This window comes from Phasianus colchicus, chromosome 29 (genome assembly GCF_987193195.1).
Source record: "Phasianus colchicus chromosome 29, bPhaCol1.hap1.1, whole genome shotgun sequence".
In the NCBI taxonomy this organism is placed as follows: domain Eukaryota; kingdom Metazoa; phylum Chordata; class Aves; order Galliformes; family Phasianidae; genus Phasianus; species Phasianus colchicus.
Window position 1 is genome coordinate 529,453 of NC_143464.1, and position 6,058 is coordinate 535,510.

General features: G+C 52.8%; 1 long non-coding RNA gene across 4 annotated transcripts; it reads left to right on the forward strand.

Moving 5' to 3' along the window:
- The first annotated feature begins 123 nt into the window (after positions 1-123).
- Positions 124-3,783, forward strand: LOC149914421 (uncharacterized). 4 transcript variants are annotated; one of them, XR_016460434.1, is made up of 3 exons: positions 124-467; positions 1,167-2,722; positions 3,030-3,783. It is a non-coding gene; the product is annotated as an uncharacterized LOC149914421 (long non-coding RNA). The 4 variants fall into 4 exon arrangements; XR_016460435.1 differs by having other exon boundaries at positions 124-462; XR_016460437.1 differs by having other exon boundaries at positions 125-467; positions 1,221-2,722.
- The last annotated feature ends 2,275 nt before the right edge of the window (positions 3,784-6,058 follow it).

Consider the following 6,058-nt stretch of genomic DNA (forward strand, 5'->3'; position numbering starts at 1 on the left):
AGGGCGCACCCCGAGGCCCCACCCACGGCCCGCTGCCGCGCTCCTCCCACCAATAGCGCAGCGCAACGCCGCACCGCCCCCGGGCTCTCATTGGGCAGGTGCCGGACCGTCCCAGCCCCGGGCTCTCATTGGTCAGGTGCCGGTCCGTCCCGCCCCCGGGCTCTCGTTGGGCACGTGCCGATCCGTTCCGCCCCCGGGCTCTCGTTGGTCAGCGGCAGCGGCGCCGGCTCCGATTGGCTGAGGCGCGGCGCGCGGGAACGGCCGTTGGCAGCCGGCCTAGAGCTCTTCTCCCCTCAGGCGGCGGCGCTCCCGCAGCCCTGGCCGCCCCGCACCGCCGCTGCGCGCCGGAGCTGTCCGGGCAGCACCGAGACGGAACCGCGGCACGACGGGAGCGGTGCTGAGCACAGCAGAGCCGGAGCCGGGAGGGACGGAGAGCGGCGCCGGGACAGGGGAGGAAGCCTGGTGGGGTGAGGGGCTGGGAAGGCGGGGGGGGGATAGGGAGGCAGGCGGGGCTGCAGCGGCTGTGGTATCGGGGTACATGGGGCGATAGGGGTGGGTACAAAGGGATTTAGGGCAGCAGAGGGCTGTGAGGGGGAAACGGGGGGACACGGTGCTATAGGGAGCATTGGGGGGTGGGAGGGGCTGGGGAGAGCTACGGGGAGGGATATAGGGGGCTGGGGGAGGACCTAAGAAACTGTGGCTCTATGAGTGGCTGTAGGGGGAATGGAGGTGGGATAGAAGGGGATGTGGGGCTACAGGGAGCAGTGGGAGGGCTGTAGGCGTGGTATAGAGAAACAGGCATGACAGGGGTCTGTGGGTGGGATTGGGGGGGAAGTAGAGAGGTGTAAGGTTATAAAAGGCTGCAGAGAGACAATAGGGGGTTTGCGTGGGCACAGGGAAATAGAGGGTAATGTGGGGTGACACCGGGCACAAGACGGGAATGTGAGAGAGAAGACCCAGTTGGAGGCACAGATAGAGGCAAGCTGAGGGGGATAAAGAGGGAGAATCTCAACGGGGCGGGGAAAAAAAAAAAAACAAAAGGAAAAATGAGAATGAAAAGTAAGAAAAAAAAAGATGGAAAAAGAAAAAAAAATGGAAGTGCTGAAAACAGAAAAAAAGAGGCACAGAGGATGAAAAAAAGTAAAAAGCAATCCATGTATATCAAGAGAAAGCAAGTAGGAAAGCTAACTGCAGCAGAGCAAAGGAAAGCAACCTTGCAGGAATGGAGGAGTGTGGGAAGAGCTGAGCCCCGGCCTGGCACAGGAGCTGCGTGGCAGAAGAAGCTGAGCCCAAAGGTAAGAGGAGCTCCTTGGGGCATTTTGTGGGCTTGAAGCAAAGCTGAGAAGCCGTGCCCGGGAGGAGGTGTGGGTAGCTCCAGGCCACCTTGCTGTCTCCCCAAGAGAAAGGCAAAGGGCGGAGGAGGTTGAAGGGGAGCTACCGGGCATGGGCTTGCTCAGCAAGGGGAGCAGAAGCCTGAAGGGCACGAGAAGGGAATAGAGAAGGGCATGCAGAAGGGGAGAAGCTGCGAGCAGACTTAAGAGGCACTTGTCAGAGCAGCAAGCAGAGCAGGCAAGTGTTGAGATTGGGAGTGAGTAGCAGGAAAAGGCAAGAGCACCAAGAAAAAGGAGGCGAGGGGCAAGCAGCTCAGGTAGGGAAAAGGAAGGGCATGTAGCTCAGCTAGGGAAGGGAGGGGACAGCAGCTCAGGTAGGGAAAAGGAAGGGCATGCAGCTCAGCTAGGAAAGTGAGTGGATAGCAGGTGAGGTAGGTAAGTGAGGGGACAACCAGTAAGGAAGCCAAGTGAGCAAACATCTGCTCAAGTACGTAGCGAGGGGCAAGGAGCTCAGCTCGGTAAGTTAGGGGGAAGCAGCTCAGGTAGGGAATGAGAGGGGCCAGCAGCTCAGCTAGGAAAGCGAGGGGCAAGCAGGTCAGCTAGGTAATTTTTGGAACAAGCAGCTCAGGTAGGTAAAGGAAGGGACAGCAGCTCAGGTAAGAAGAGCAGGCAAGGGAATGGTAGGATAGGGCAAGGGGGGAGGTGAGGGTGAAAAGAAAGAATGGGGAGGGTAGGGAGGGCTTAAAGGGGGTTTCAGGAGTACCTATGATTATAAAAAAAAAAAAAAAAAAAAAAAAAAAAAAAAAAAAAAAAATGAAAAACAAGAAAAAAAGGTGAAAGAAAAAAGAGAAAGGGAAAAAAAAGAGTAATAAAGGAAAAAAATAAAAAAGGAAAAAAGAAAAAAAAAATGGAAAACAAAAAGAGAAAACCAAGATGAAAAAGAAAAAGATGAAAATAGAAAAAAATGAGAAAAGAGAGAGAAAAATGAAATAAAAAAGAAAAGTGCAATGAAAAAATAAGAAAAAAAGAATAAAAAAAAGAAAAAAGGAGTGAAAATGAAAAAAGAAAACCAAGATGAAAATGAGAAAAAATAGATGAAAACAAAAAAAAAAAAGGAAAAGAGAAAAAAAAAAAAAGAACAAGTGCAATGAAATGAAAAAAGAAACGAAAGCATAAAAAAAGAAGAAAAAGAAAAAAGCCCAAAAAGGTCAGAAAAAAAAGAAATGAGAAAAGAAGAAAAAAGCCAAGTAAACAGTCAAGAATAACAGCTGAGAAAAGACTGGATGGCCAAAATGTAGAGAAAGCAAAGCAGAGCACAGCAAGGGAAAGCAAGGCGAGAGTAGCAGCAAAAGGCAGGAGAATGAAGAAGGAGGGAGTGAAGAGCAGGAAAGGTGAGTTTGCCATAAGGCAAGGGGGAAGGGGAGGGGAAAGGGAGAAAAGGGGGGGTACAGGAGGGGAGGGGAAGGGAAGGAGGGGGGGAGAGGAGAGAGGGGAGGGGAGGAAGGGAAATATGGGAGGGAGGGTTGAGGGGAGGGGGAGGGGAGGGTTGAAGGGAAAATAGAGAAAGAAGAGGCAAAGAAGAGACTCAAAAGTACAAAGCGGTGCACGTAAATGTAGAGGAAGCAAGTAGGGAAGCTAAGGGTAGCAGGGCAAAGGAAAGCAAAGGAAGGCAGTGAATGAGAGAAAGCAATCTTGCAGGAATGGTGGAGTGTGGGAAGAGCTGAGCCCCGGCCTGGCACAGGAGCTGCACGGCAGGAGAAGAAGCTGAGCCCAAAGGTAAGAGGAGCTCCTTGGGGCTTTTTGTGGGCTTGAAGCAAAGCTGAGAAGCCGTGCCCGGGAGGAGGTGTGGGTAGCTCCAGGCCACCTTGCTGTCTCCCCAAGAGATGCGGGCTGTGGGCTAGGCAGCGGGCAGGAGTGCTGGCCAGAAGCAAGCATCTGTGTGGAGAAAGGCAAAGGGCGGAGGAGGTTGAAGGGGAGCTACCGGGCATGGGCTTGCTCAGCAAGGGGAGCAGAAGCCTGAAGGGCACGAGAAGGGAATAGAGAAGGGCATGCAGAAGGAGAGAAGCTGCGAGCAGAGTTAAGAGGCACTTGTCAGAGCAGCAAGCAGAGCAGGCAAGTGTTGAGATTGGGAGTGAGTAGCAGGAAAAGGCAAGAGCACCAAGAAAAAGGAGGTAAGGGGCAAGCAGCTCAGGTAGGGAAAAGGAAGGGCATGCAGCTCAGCTAGGGAAGGGAGGGGACAGCAGCTCAGGTAGGGAAAAGGAAGGGCATGCAGCTCAGCTAGGGAAAAAGGAGGGCACAGCAGCTAAGCTGTGTGTTATGGGAAGTAATGTCAGTGATCTGAATGGCAGTAACCTGCTGTTCTGCATGGGGCTGTTGTGGAAGTTTACTGTTCAGACTTTCTTAGTGAGCTCTCCCTAGATTGTTTCTGTCCTATTTCAACACTTGCTTTGTTTTTTTCCAGTCCTCTATAATGAACAGCCTTGTGGCAATGATGCGGAATCTGCACCTGAAGGACTGAGAGGAAGAACATCAGAAGGCAGCAGCTGCAGTGTGTGGTGTTACAGGGCAGTGCTGCGAGTGCCGCCCAACTTGGCACTCCATGTCTTATCTGGTTGTACTCAATCAATAAACGATCACAATTACGGACTCAAAAAGAATAAGGCTGTCTTTTTCACCTTAGAGGAAAAAGGGAGCGATGGCAAGGAGTGAGAGGCAGGTGAGGTCAGCTGTACAAAATCCCAACACAGATGGATAAGCTGCTTCATTAACAAGTCCAGCTTTTTCTGCGGCGGTGACCAGCATCTGTGCTGTTGTTTATCTGCAGTCAGGAATGTCATATTGCCTCTTTTTTCAACCCCCATTTACTCTTTCACAAAAGAGTATCAACTTTTGATACTGGTTCTGCAAACTGGGGAAGAGTAGCTTACAGAATGCCAACTGCTGCAGTGGACAGGTTGGAAGACAGCTGCTCCACCCGCCCATCTGCCACGGCAGCTCCTTGCTGGATGTGCCTGTGATAACTGCTTAGCTCCTGCCAGCAATCCCCTCACAATGGGGAGGAGAGCAGCACTTGCACAGTTGGTTTTACAAGCACTAAACAAGCACAACTAAAACGCTCAAGGGAGACTGTCTTAAAGCACAGTCACAGAATGTCTGTTATACTGAAGACTAAAGGATATCACTTCCAATTGGCATCAGGGAGAAGACACAGAATAGGAGAATCACAGAATTGCCGGGGTTGGAAGGGACCTCAAGGATCATGAATCTCCAACCCCCCTGCTACATGCAGGGCCACCAACCTCCACATTTCACACTAGACCAGGCTGCCCAGGTTCCCATCCAATCTGGCCTTGAACACCTCCAGGGATGGATGGGGCATCCACAATCTCTCTGGGCAGCTGTTCCAGCACCTGACCACTCTCTGTAAAGAACTTCCCCCTGACATCCACCCTAAATCTTCCCTGCCTCAACTTCAAACCATTTCCCCTCGTCCTGCAGTTTTCTACCCTTTCCAAGAGTTGATTTCCCTCCTGTTTGTAGGCTCCCTTTAGGTGCTGAAATGCTGCAATGAGGTCACCCTGCAGCCTTCTTTTCTCCAGGCTGAACAAGCCCAGCTCCCTCAGCCTGTCCTCATAAGGGAGGTGCTCCAGTCCCCTGATCATCTTTGTGGCCCTCCTCTGGATCCTCTCCAACAGCTCCCTGTCTTTCTTGTACTGGGGGCTCCAGACGTGGTTGCAGTACTGCAGATGGGGCCTCACAAGAGCGGAGTAGAGGGGGACAATCACCTCCCTGTCCCTGCTGGCCACCCCTCTTCTGATGGAGCCCAGGATTCCATTTGCTTTCCCACCTGCAAGGGCACACTGCTGGCTCATGCTAAGCTTTTCATCTATCAGGACCCCCAGGTCCTTCTCCACGGGGCTGCTCTCAAGGACCGCTCCTTCCAGTCTGTATGGATGCCTGGGATTCCTCCGGCCCAAGTGCAAAACCTTGCACTGTGCTGTGTAGGACCTGATCAGGTTCACCCGGGTCCGCCTTTCCAACCTGTCGAGGTCCCTCCGAATGGCATCCCTTCCTTCAGCCGTGTCAACCGCACCGCTCAGCTTGGTGTTGTCAGCAAACTTGCTGAGGGTGCACTCGATTCCACCATCCATGTCATTGATAAAGGTGCTAAAGAGCACCGGTCCCAAGACAGAGCCCTGGGGATGCCGCTCGTTACTGGCCTCACCTGGACATAGGGCCATTAATAACCACTCTTTGTCTGAGGCCTTACAACAAATTCCTTATCCATCGAGTGGTCCACCCGTCAAATCCACATCCCTCCGGTTTGGAGATAAGGATGTGGTGGGGGACCGTGTCAAAGGCCGTGCTCAAGTCCAGGGAAATGACATCGGTCACCCTCCCCTTGTCCACCGATGCCGTCACTCCATCACAGAAGGCCACCAGATTGGTTAAGCATGACTTCCCCTGCTGAAGCCGTGCTGGCTGTCTCGGATCACACGCTCACTCCTCATGTGATCAAGCATGTCATCCAGGAGGATCTGTCCCATCATCTTCCCAGGCACAGAGGTGAGACTCACCGGCCTGTAGTTCCCGTGTCCTCCTTGCTCCCTTTCTTGCCAACGGCAGTGACGTGACCCTTCCTCCAGGCATCCGGGACCTCACCTGACAGCCACGACTTCTCAAATATGATGGAGAGCGGCTCGGCAGCCAGCTTCTTCAGAGCCCTG